Source organism: Triticum dicoccoides, chromosome 7A (genome assembly GCF_002162155.2).
Source record: "Triticum dicoccoides isolate Atlit2015 ecotype Zavitan chromosome 7A, WEW_v2.0, whole genome shotgun sequence".
NCBI classification, from domain to species: Eukaryota; Viridiplantae; Streptophyta; class Magnoliopsida; order Poales; family Poaceae; genus Triticum; species Triticum dicoccoides.
This window is the reverse complement of record NC_041392.1, coordinates 209,985,614-209,997,100: the sequence shown is the minus strand read 5'-3', so window position 1 is coordinate 209,997,100 and position 11,487 is coordinate 209,985,614. Positions and strand designations below refer to the sequence as shown.

The 11,487-nt window shown below is 41.9% G+C and overlaps 1 long non-coding RNA gene across 5 annotated transcripts; it reads right to left on the bottom strand.

Moving 5' to 3' along the window:
- Positions 1-583: 583 nt before the first annotated feature.
- On the bottom strand, positions 584-8,738 carry LOC119330362. 5 transcript variants are annotated; one of them, XR_005160064.1, is made up of 8 exons: positions 8,623-8,738; positions 8,259-8,377; positions 8,009-8,155; positions 7,743-7,847; positions 4,851-7,378; positions 4,463-4,559; positions 1,535-4,321; positions 584-1,108 (listed from the first exon to the last, which is right to left on the bottom strand). It is a non-coding gene; the product is annotated as an uncharacterized LOC119330362 (long non-coding RNA). The 5 variants fall into 5 exon arrangements; XR_005160065.1 differs by having other exon boundaries at positions 584-891; positions 976-1,108; positions 8,259-8,736; XR_005160066.1 differs by having other exon boundaries at positions 1,535-1,961; positions 3,044-4,321; positions 8,259-8,736.
- Positions 8,739-11,487: the final 2,749 nt, after the last annotated feature.

Sequence of the window (11,487 nt, the reverse complement as noted above, 5' to 3'; positions counted from 1 at the left end):
CTTATACGGGAGTTATTCTATGAAACAATTTCAAAACGGCTCACCCTGTATCCACTGCTAGTAGTGTCTATAAAAGAGCTCTTTTCCCCTACATCGGCGAGTTAATACTTTGATCTCTACCAACTGGAAGCACAGATAACTATATTTAAAAACAGGGACATCTGCTATCTTCATGAGTAAATAAACAGTAAAAAAGCAGAGGACCAAACCCAAATATTTTCATGAATGTTACAGATCATTTTTGTTAATGTGTAAGTACATCAAGGCCTCCTTTGATTCATAGGATAGGGAAATTATAGGAATAGAAAAGTCATAGGAAATGAGATGACATGCATCTCAAATCCTATAAGTAGGAATTGGAAAGGAGATGTCCTTTGATATATTTCATATGATTTTTTCCATTGAGTCTAGGCTAATGTTTATTTTCCTATGAAATGTGGAGGATAGGAGGAATTCCTTCACAGGAATAGGATTTCATTCCTACAAACCAAAGGGCGCTAAAGGAATTTTTTCTACCAAAATCCTATCCTATGAAATTCCTACAAAAATCCTCCAAACCAAAGGAGGCCCAAACATGTTCCAACAAGCAGGAAAATTGCAGAAACATACAAATGATCAGGCGAATATTTGAGAGCATTAATTTTGATCTCCCTCCTTATTGATTAGTAGACAGAATATAACATTCAATCTTTCCATGTGCAGCTGCTGGCAACCTCTGTCATTTACTGAAGAGGTGGTAGCTGTGGTGTCAGCAAAAAAATAAAAATAAAAATGCATTGATGTATTGCAAGTTTCTTGAGACCAATATAATAGCTTTGAAGATTTCCTACACAAATCCCGGCCTCATGGCATTCCAGACGGCCTATGTAGATGAAGCAAGTGCAACCATATCTTGTAAAAGAAAGCTATATCAGCTTTGCAAAGGTACTCCTGAAAATATCTCAATTAAAAATACACATCTCTCTATGGTTCCACCTTCATCATAATGTTACAGTCCTCAAGAATTTAAAGAGAAAGAAAGGTTTCCACTTATACTCCTCTTTTTATGTGTTGTGTCATTCTGTTAGTCCACTGCATATGGAATATATTCTGTGCTTCGACATATTTCCTGGTAATATGGAAGAAAGAAATATATTACAAAAATCATCCATATGTCAGTCAAAGGCTGAACAATTACTATTATGAAATAGAACAATATTAGACGTGATGGAAGATGGTTTCAAAAACACCAACGACACGCACTCGTATTTTAAAGTCTTCATAGTATAGAGTTATCTCCCTGCAAGTTGTGTGTGCTAAATAATCACAACACTTGGATAGCACCTACACATGGGATTATATATTCAATCCACATAATTAGTTCGTCTGCTTCTATAAATTAAGAATTGCATAAAGAAGTATGTGTCTATCTAGTAGTACTCCCTCCGTCTAGAAGCGAACAAAAGCAAGCACACAGGTGATGCCTATTTCTTTGCAACAGATGTGTGTCGCCTGATGCAATGTGGGGAAAACAATATGTATATAGTGATTTTACCTCAATAGATATTTTGGTAGCTCCACTCCATAAGTATGAAATTCGTGATGTTGAAAACCTGAAAAAAAAAGGAAAATAATGATCTCGGTGGCAATTGTGTCAGCTGATGAATAGGTACGACAGTTATTTGAGGATTACAACTATTCTCTCCCATTGAACAATGGCTTGAATTCTTTCAAGAGAGAACCATACAGTAAAAAGCTTCAGAACACAATGTACTCTGAATCAGATCATATTCAGGCCATATACATCGAGCTTATAGCCTTATACTACCAAAAAATCAGCTAGAAACCTAGCAAGTATCTTCAAGGATCAAGAACTTGAAAGAGGAATAATCATGTATCAGGGTATCTTTGTTTTGAAAAGAACACATCCTGTGTGGAATGTGGCTGGTAACATGTGCTCATTGTTCAGGGTGTGTCGAGATCTGCAAGTATTAGCACAAGAAACTCTTCAGTTGTAACACAATCTACCAATGCCTGAAACAAATAGAATTATTGAAATGGCCTACCATCAAATGTGTTGAAACCTAACGAATCTAAATCTAACAATGTCATTCTTGTGAAATATCATCAAAAAATAGTTAATATAATAAATAAGATAAGTAGACACACTGAGCAAAACATGAGAAATATTTTGCTTCTCGTAATACAATGATCAAGATACAAATGCAATGATTAGAGGGGACACAAAAAAGGCCTTGGCATTAACTCATATGAAGTGAAATAAATAACAGGTTTGTGTTAACACTCCAATCTGATGCATAAGAACTCTGAATTAAGCATCACCAAATCGAGAAATACTTGGTTCTATAGTCCCATGCATGAACATTTCTACACTTTCAAGTTTTTGGATCAACGACACTAAATAAACAGAGCATCTAACAAAAAAAACCATCATGTTACGAAAGCATTTCCCATGTCTTCTGTTATTAGGTCTATACAGGATAGTATTAGTCCAAAAAAGTGAAAGAGTGTAATGAGAAGGTCTAGCAAGTATATATATACTTTTGCTAAGCTGTGAATTTATGGTTACAGAGAAGATCCTAGAACTGTAGAGTCAACTCACAGAAAAGGGAGCCAAACAGGGAAAGCCATCAGAGACAAATAGTCCTTAAATCATCCTTCAGATAGCAATGTTGGAATTGATATACATATTGTAATAATTTCCTTTAAACTGCAGTTTTTTAAAATGAGCTCATTTACTGTCGGCTTGTCATATTTAGGTGCAGTCAAAAGAATCCAACTCAAAAGCTAGCAAAGCTCCATCCTGGATACGACAGAGTACGGGCATATTTAAGCATTGACTGCTTGATCAACTGTGGCTTGTTAAATATTAATTGTACCTAGTTAAATAGTAATTGTCCCTACTTACATGGTATAAGGAACACTTTCTCAACAAATGCAATGCTTCGATAACTATAGACCATAATGCTTCAGTAACCACACAGTTTTTCTCTGTTTAGTTGCAAGAACAGGGCGAGTAGAAACTTTTTTTTGCCTTCATTACCTCGCAGACTGAAATAGAAAGTGAGGCACCCTGACTCGATGTTCCTGAAGGCGCCCTCGCTATGGCCTAGTTCACCCTTCTCAGGGCCAGGAGTAAAACCACAACTTGCCTCCTCAAAATACCAGCAGCACCAACTCATCAGGCATGCGTGCAGGATAACAACATATCATTCAGAGTTCAAACCAAGTAAACAAACATATGCATCAGGCACTGGTGCATCCAAAGTTTAACTCTATTCTCCTCCCATTTAATGGATGAGGCAAATCTTTTGCCTCCGTTTCGAAAAAAAAAGTTTAACTATATCAAGAGCTAAAAACAATTAGCATGTCATATATGGCAATCTGTAAGAGCTAAAATAACAGCCATATAGATACCAGACCTTACTCCCTTACAAGACAGCGTCATAAAAAACTCTTAAATCAGCACCAGGATCAATTCATCACACCAAACCAGTCATCATGAACTGATGATACTTGGGGTAACTTGTCCAAATGAAAATAAAATTAAACCATGGTGGTTCAGTTTCAAATAAAAAGTGCATATATCAGTTCGAAGTGGACTCGCCACGCGTTGACTGAAAAATAACTCATGTGCCAAGAAACATAATCTTACATCTGACTTTTAACAGTTTAGCTGACAGCAAAATGGCTCATTCAAATCAAGCAAATATCTAAGATGCAACCTTTATTTGTCATCAAGCACTGAAGAGCTTGTTGCGCATAGATTGATGCCCAGGAGAAACAGAGGGGGCTAAAAAACACAACGCTCAGTGCTTGTAGATCTGGCCATAATAATTGTGAGGTGTGCTATTATGACCACCACAATACCATGGGTGGAAAAGCCACTTAAACTTTCAGTTTAGAACAGTACATGAACGAGCTTTCTAACTTCTAAACTATGCATGCTTGCAAAACTAAAAACCATACATGACCACAAGTTTGCTGCAACAAATTCAAGAAGAATTCGCCACAGCAAACTGAACCTGAAAGATAACCGATATATATGATCCATGTTGTAGGACACCGTACACAACAAAAAGGAAATGAAGTACGTACTATTATGCATCTGAACCATATTGACTACTGATGTAACCTGTGTTGATGAATCTGAAAAGGCTGCGACTTGCTCGGAAATTCAAAGTGCGTCATAACAAGCTTGATGGTCGGCCGCACACACTCTCGAAGGCGACCAGGGAGAGGTCGATGCAGGTGATGCCGCCGCCAGCGAAGCCAGAAGTTCCAGCACATGTCGCTAGTTGCCGCACCTGACCTCAAAGATCTGCAACACATCAACCCACAACATATGCTCAAATCAGTAAATGACAGAGAGTCCCACACGAGTGATATCAAGAATCAGTGGTGGATGCAGCTTCCAGAACGTGCATCAAGTGAGCGAGTTCCAAATCATCTAATCACTTACAAAGAGAACTCTGTCATGTGACTGAATACCACGTCTCAAAGATGACCATGTGGGTTGAGGCACGAGCAAGGGTGAAGGCACCATTGTTTTGACCATGCTGTGACAAAAAGAGTGATGGGAAATTAGGAGCACAAGCAAAGGTGTTTGGCTAAATTCAAGAAATCAATCCAAATCAGAGTGGGGAAATTAATCTAATCTTGTCAAGGAAGACTTCTCCAACTCCTTCAAAGACTCCTGCAACTTTTGCTCAGGGGCTTCACCATGCCACCAACTTCTTCAGGTGCCAACAACATGAACAGATAATGGGGTGGGAGGAGGAAGGGAACAGAGAAGGAGGAGGGAGAAGGGAGAGGAGAGAAGAGGGGGAAAGAGGAAGGGGTGGAGATACCTGTGATAACGGGGAGGCGGCAGTGCGGGACGGGAAGACTCGCCGCCGGCAGGCAGGATGAAGAGCTGGCGGCTCCAACCCTAGCTTGCGCGTAAGAACTGCAACCGTCGCACACAACCAGGGCATCCATCGTCTGCCGTCGTGCTCCAACGAGCCGGCGACCGAGGGTTGCCTGGAGCGGAGGTGGAGGCGACCAGAGCCGGCGGCGGCGCGGCGCCGAGGTTGGTGTGATGGCGAGCTCGGGCGTTGAGGCGGCGGGGCAGAAGCTGCAGGAGACGGCGGGGGGACCTCGAGGCCGAGCTCAGGCCATGGCTTCCCTGGCTCCAGAGCCCGTGGCGGCGCCGGATGCAGCGGCGGGGCGAGGAGGAGGCCGGCCGTCGGGGAGGCAGGAGCTCCTCGTCCCCTCGATCCAGATCGGGATTGAGGAGGGAGCAACAGGGGCGCGAGGGAGCGGGCGATAGGTTTAGGTTTTTTCGTCGCTGGTTAACCTTCGTAGGTCTTTTTTCGTTGGTTAACCTTGGTTGGTCTATTTTTTTGTACGTGGATGGGTGCGGGTTGGGGCCTCAGGAGGAGGTTTTTTCGGTTTCTGGTGGATAAGTCAGAGGTGGGAGGAGGTACCAAAAAAAACCATGTGAGGTGGGACGAAAAAAAACCTGGAAGCGAGACTACCAACTGCTCCATTAGGAGTAGAGATTTTAGTGCTACGTATTCCTATTTGCATTATACTTGGTGCATAAAATTAATGAGTCAGCAATTTATTATTATTTGTTTGGACAGGGCCTCAGTCTGTTTGGAATCAGATACAACCATCTGATCCATGATTGTTCTTGGGCATCATATTTCAAAATATACTTTTTTTGGATTTTGTAAAGGTTGCAGATAACAAGCCATTGGGAGCTAATGGTTCAGTTAGACCCTGCATTTTCTTGACCTTTTTCCTGTTAGGTAAACAAACTACCATGGAACTTTTCTAATGCGATTGTAAAGTTTTGCCAATCCAATGAGCATATGAGACTGAAATATTGGGTCCACTCTCAGGAACTAAACTGCTTACTTATTACTTTGCCTCATGTTATTCACGTGAAAATAACAGAAGTTATCTAGCTTCATTTGATTTATTTCTATGCATTGTAGCTCGTAGCAACGCACGGGCGTTCTACTAGTTATTAATAGGCTCCCAGCAAGCATAGACCAATTAAACCAAGCATGATCACAATGGGCTAGACCTGCTCCTCTCACCAAGGGCAAATTTTTTAGGCTAGGACTGTTATCAACACCAGAACAATCGTGTAGTATAATTCTAACCATAAGTGTTATTTCTTACGTCTGGAAAGTGAAGATATAAGTTTAAAGAAATAATATCTAAGCTCTTAGCCTTATAGAAAATTGTTTGATAGTAATTACACATGCATGTTTGGAAACTGAACTTCAGTTACTATTCTTGCAGCTATTTCAAACCAAACACATTAGATAGACAATAAATGATAGCATATGTGCCAAATCATAGAAATATCAGCGAGCTTTACATCCCATGCCGAAGGAGTACGCATGAGACATGAAGGTAAACTACGGGTGTATTCAAGTTAAGTATTCAGCTGAACAAACACCAATACCACGAGGAACCTGTAAACTGTAATATATCACCCATTTGAGGGAACAACAAACATACCTTTATTAAAATTGTAGAAATATATCATTTGATTATGGGCTATACTATTACATATCTGAAGGGAATATGCACGAAAGAGAAAATAGATACATTAAAGAGATCACTTGGAGTATGAAAACTTGTGGCATTTATAATTCATATTTACTCAGCATGGGTGAATTTTTAAAAACAAAAACGGAACAACAATAGCAGCAGCAATAATAATTTCTTTTAAGGAATTTTAAGAAAACAAAACATATACCAGTCTGTTTATGCAGAAATATGAATGATAAGGCAATTGCATGGAGTGAACATTTTGGTGGTTGTGTGACGGTGCAAATAATTAATAAAAGACTCAATTTCCCAAAGGAAAAGTCTACACATCATTATGTAAATCAAATGCAAATATACAATTTTCCATCGATCTTGTTAATATATGGATTTCTTTGAAAGGCACACTTGAAGGCACCAATTGATTAACGCGTAACTCATATTCCTAAAAGAAATATTCATAGTAGTACTTTGAATTGACAACCTCAGGCGCTGATGGAGGAAACAAAATCAACCAAAAGAATTAGGAGCATTGTAATAACTGGAGAAGTGGAAATAGATATTAACCAAAAGGGTGGAAGCTAGCTATACCGAGCTAGATATGGCAGATAAGATAGGAAGTTGAATTTTACTCTCATCTAACTGTTGTAAAAATTATGTAATCAAAACAGAGGCCCATGGAATATACTACTCTTTTCATGAACAATTATGTTCTAGAACTGTGAATTACATACTAACATTATTCTTGAGAAAGTATGGGTTTTCATCTCTGACCTCGCTTTGATGCGCATGAAACTTATTTCCACAGAAGAGGCAAATCATGAAGCACCTACAGTAGTGAAAGGAATTAAGAAACCCTAGAAATTCTTGCATCAAACTAATTAAATTTCATATGGCTAGCAATTAAATTAGTATATAAAAATAAAATTATCCTACTACATAAGCTTAGCCACTGCTGAATGCTAAATCCAATCTGTACTTGTAATGTCCAAGCGTACGAAACAATGACGGGCAGAAAATTCCCTAGAGGAGTAATCATGCATGTATGCTTAGTCTGAAAGGAGAAATAAAATACTAAAATAATCATAATAATTAGAGCTCATTGCCTTCTTATTTCGGATGCAATGCATGTGATTGTCAACAGGAGACTCTAGACTACCTAGCAGCTGAAAAAAAATCCTTCGGCTGTGAACCTTTTAGTAGAAGAACGACAATGTCAGCCACACATTGATACCAGTCACGTATTAGATCGGTCTCATGTCATCACAGTGGAATAATACTGCTAGGCAGCAACATACCTGAAAGTAAACAACAAAATCGCATATGAGATAATTCTGCCAAACAATCAATGTGTATGTAAGTGAGAGACATATATAGAGGGATGCATGATTGTAGTTGCATGTTGTAAATGGTAGGTTTGATTTGTTTATTTCTTCAAGAAGAATAAAGAAAATTTCACCATCTAGTGCTTCCAATCAAAACCAACTGGATTGGAGACATGAGCATGAATCCGTGGTGCCTCCCTTAACAAATGCTTGCCCGCAGTGCTCGAGACCAGACATGCTGCCACGGAGGAAGTTGCTGGAGATTGGAATAGAGCTTTCTTCTAAAAAAATTCATCCTACCACACACGAATCAGATCTTGCAACCCAGGCTAACTCAAATAAGATACTCAGATCCGGGGAGATGAGAGGAAGCAGAGACCCGACCTTTGGTGCAGGTGTTGTTGAGGGAGGACACCGAGGGTGGCACGTGTGGCCTCACCAGGATCTCTGGTTGACGCCGGAGCGCGATCATGGGCCGTCGGAGCCCGCGGGTCTCGATTTACCTGCAATGGGGTGCGAGTATAAGTTGACCTGCGGTGATCACAAGGCGCTCAAGGCAGTGACCTCCCTCTGAACAGCATGTAGAGGGATCGGTGGAAGAGTGGACACGCAGTTAGCCAGGGTTGCCGGAGCAGCATCGCGCGTCGAGGGTTGCGGGTTGACTCGCCAAGGTCACACGTGTCGGCGCCAATGGGGACGCGGGGTAGCGGGGTCAGGGCGATGTCTCCAGGATGGCGGGGCGGCTCACCGGGGTCACAGCGGATGGCGTGCCTGGATCACCGGGAGTCGCCCTCGCTCGGCACTTCGGCAACGTTGCGGCGCCTCGCTGGGTCACTTTCGCGGAGGATGAAGGGAAAGGGGAGCAGTACCGCATGCGGTGGCGTCGACATTAGATTCGATTTACTCATCGGTTACGGACGGTGGAAGGGGAAGCGAATGGACTGCGTTGGAACCGGACGCGACATTAATTTCTTTCCACTCGACGTTTGCTGACACGGCAGACGATGGAACAGTTTTTACTGACATGGCATGATTGATGACGTGGATAGCCTGCATGTTTAGATAAATAATGTTAGGAATAAAATATCTTTAGATTTAGAGTAATTAGGCAATTAGCATATTCCTTAGAATATTCTATCTAGCAGTTAGAATATTGGCTTTGTCCATACGATGTGTCTCTCTAACCATCGTCGTGCCTTTTCTAAACAACGCGACTATTGTAACAAACATGTACGTACTTGCGATTGTTCAGGTCATATAAAAGCCTACAGTCATTATCAATGAAATCACTCTTTCACTTTCATTTCTCTATACTCTCTTCACGTTATCAAGCACTGTTCTGACTAGAGCAAATAGGCTACAGGAGAGAACGGAGAAGAAAGGTGAGAAACTGATGATTTTCTTGCCGGATGTTGCTTGTTCCTTCGCTTTGTGGCCAGAGAGCACCGGCACTCTCGTTTTCCTCGCCGGAATTTCGCTCTCGCTGCTACTCGCCGATGGAACTCCGACGGTCGCCGGGCATTAAGCCTTCGCTGTCACGGTCGTCCGGACAGAAACGACGGCCTCCACCGCCGCCTCCGCCACTGCGGAAACCTTTGGCTACCCCGACGCCGCCTGGCGGCCGCCGCCGCCTTCGCAGCAACCGCTGGGTGCAGCGCCGCAACTACCCTGGAGCCCCTGGACCAAGTATCAGGGCCGCTGCCGCGCCGGAAACTTCCGCAGTGCCGAACGCAGAATGAGGCCTCTGCCTCCAACTTCAGCGCGGACGCCGACAACTAGTGCCGCTGCCTCCTGAATCCGCCGTTCGGCCTATGGAGTGGCTGCTGGGCGGACCCAGCGCCGGATGGCTCATCTATGACCAGAGCGCGAGTTCGACGACGAGCCCGTGCACGACTCCGGCAGCGTGGAACTCGCGGTCGCGGCACACCTTCCGCCGGTATACTACTGCCTGCGCCATGGTTTCGAGCCGTGCCCACAGTCCCCGGCGCTCCTCAGCCTCACCAACCGCTTGGGAGAACTGCGCCCCGACGACCCTTCCGAGGGGACGAGCCAACGCTGAAGTCGGTGGTGGCCACGGACCCACGGTGCCGGCACAAAGCATGAAGGGGCGATAGGAAAATAAGGGGAGGCGGCACTCGTACAGGCCTGAACCTTATCCACTGCTCCTCGTTCCCCTTTTGACCTGCTGGTCCAAGCGGTGCCGACACAGGCTTGTGGGCCAAAAGGCCTTACGTGCCATGCTAGTGTTAAATAAATAACATGCTGATTTAATTAGGCGATTTAGCAGTAGTCCGATATTTCTGGGAAGCTGCAGATCTGCCACTCTATCTGTACTTAGTGTGCTTTAAATTAATGTCTAGCACCTCCAGTTCGTACTATGCTTAGTTCGACAATGTATTCTATTGTACATATATATTCTATAGACCTTATGTCTATTAAAAATTGAAATATGACATGTTATATATTTGCCTTTAGCATATTATGACATGTTATTTGGTACAACAATTTTATTTTGCATTTGAAAAAATAATTTATACTTGCAATATTATCTCATTAATATGAGATAAAAAGGCCAAATAAAATATGTGATTATCTTGAATTATATTTGTGCAATCACATAGTAATGGCATCTCTACTGTATATTACAGTTTGCCCCCCATAGTGCTCTTCCAAATATATCAAAATTCGATGATATACACATATATGGCTTACAAATTATAAGTGTTCCTCTAGAACATATTTGTTGTTTACCAAAATAAATTTTACTATCAAGTAAAATTAATCAAATGCATGATCATACATGCAGGAAATATGGCTGACATCAATAAGAAAGAATTCCAAGAACTACAAATAGATGGAAGTAACTATCTATCATGGGCCATGGATATGAAAATATTCTTAAGTGGACGTAGCCTCGGTCCTTGCATTGTCGCACCCCCTGAAAATGCTCCAGAAATACCTCAAGTGGTAAAGTATGCAGCATTGCACTACATAAGGCACCATCTCCATCCTGATTTAAAAACTGAATATTTGATGGAGGAGGATCCCTTAGCTTTATGGGACTCCCTCAAGGAGAGATATGACCAACAAAGAGCAGTAATGTTGCCGGAAGCCCAAAGAGAATGGTCTCTTATAAGGTTTCAGGACTTTAAGTCCGTTGCTGCATATAATTCTGTCGTGCATATAAAATTAACTCCAAACTAAGATTTTGCAATCAACAAGTTTCAGATGCAGACTTAATAGAGAAAACTTTATGCACATTCCATCCCTCGATGAGGATATTGCAACAGCAATATCGCCAACAGAAATACACAAAGTATTCGGAGCTCATATACACATTACTTCAGGCCGAGAAGCATGATGAACTTCTCATGAAGAATCATAATGCTCACCCAACGGGTATCCCTGAAGCACATGCTAATGCTCATTCTACTAGTAAATTTGGAAACCGTAAAAGGAACTTCCAGAAATTCAAGGGAAAATGGAAAAGGAACAACGGTCAAACTAAGGGGAAAGATCATTTCAAGAAACATGATCATAATGATAGCTCTCCAACTTGTCAACGGTGTGGATGCATGAATCATCGTACTAATCAATGCCGAATTCCCAAGCA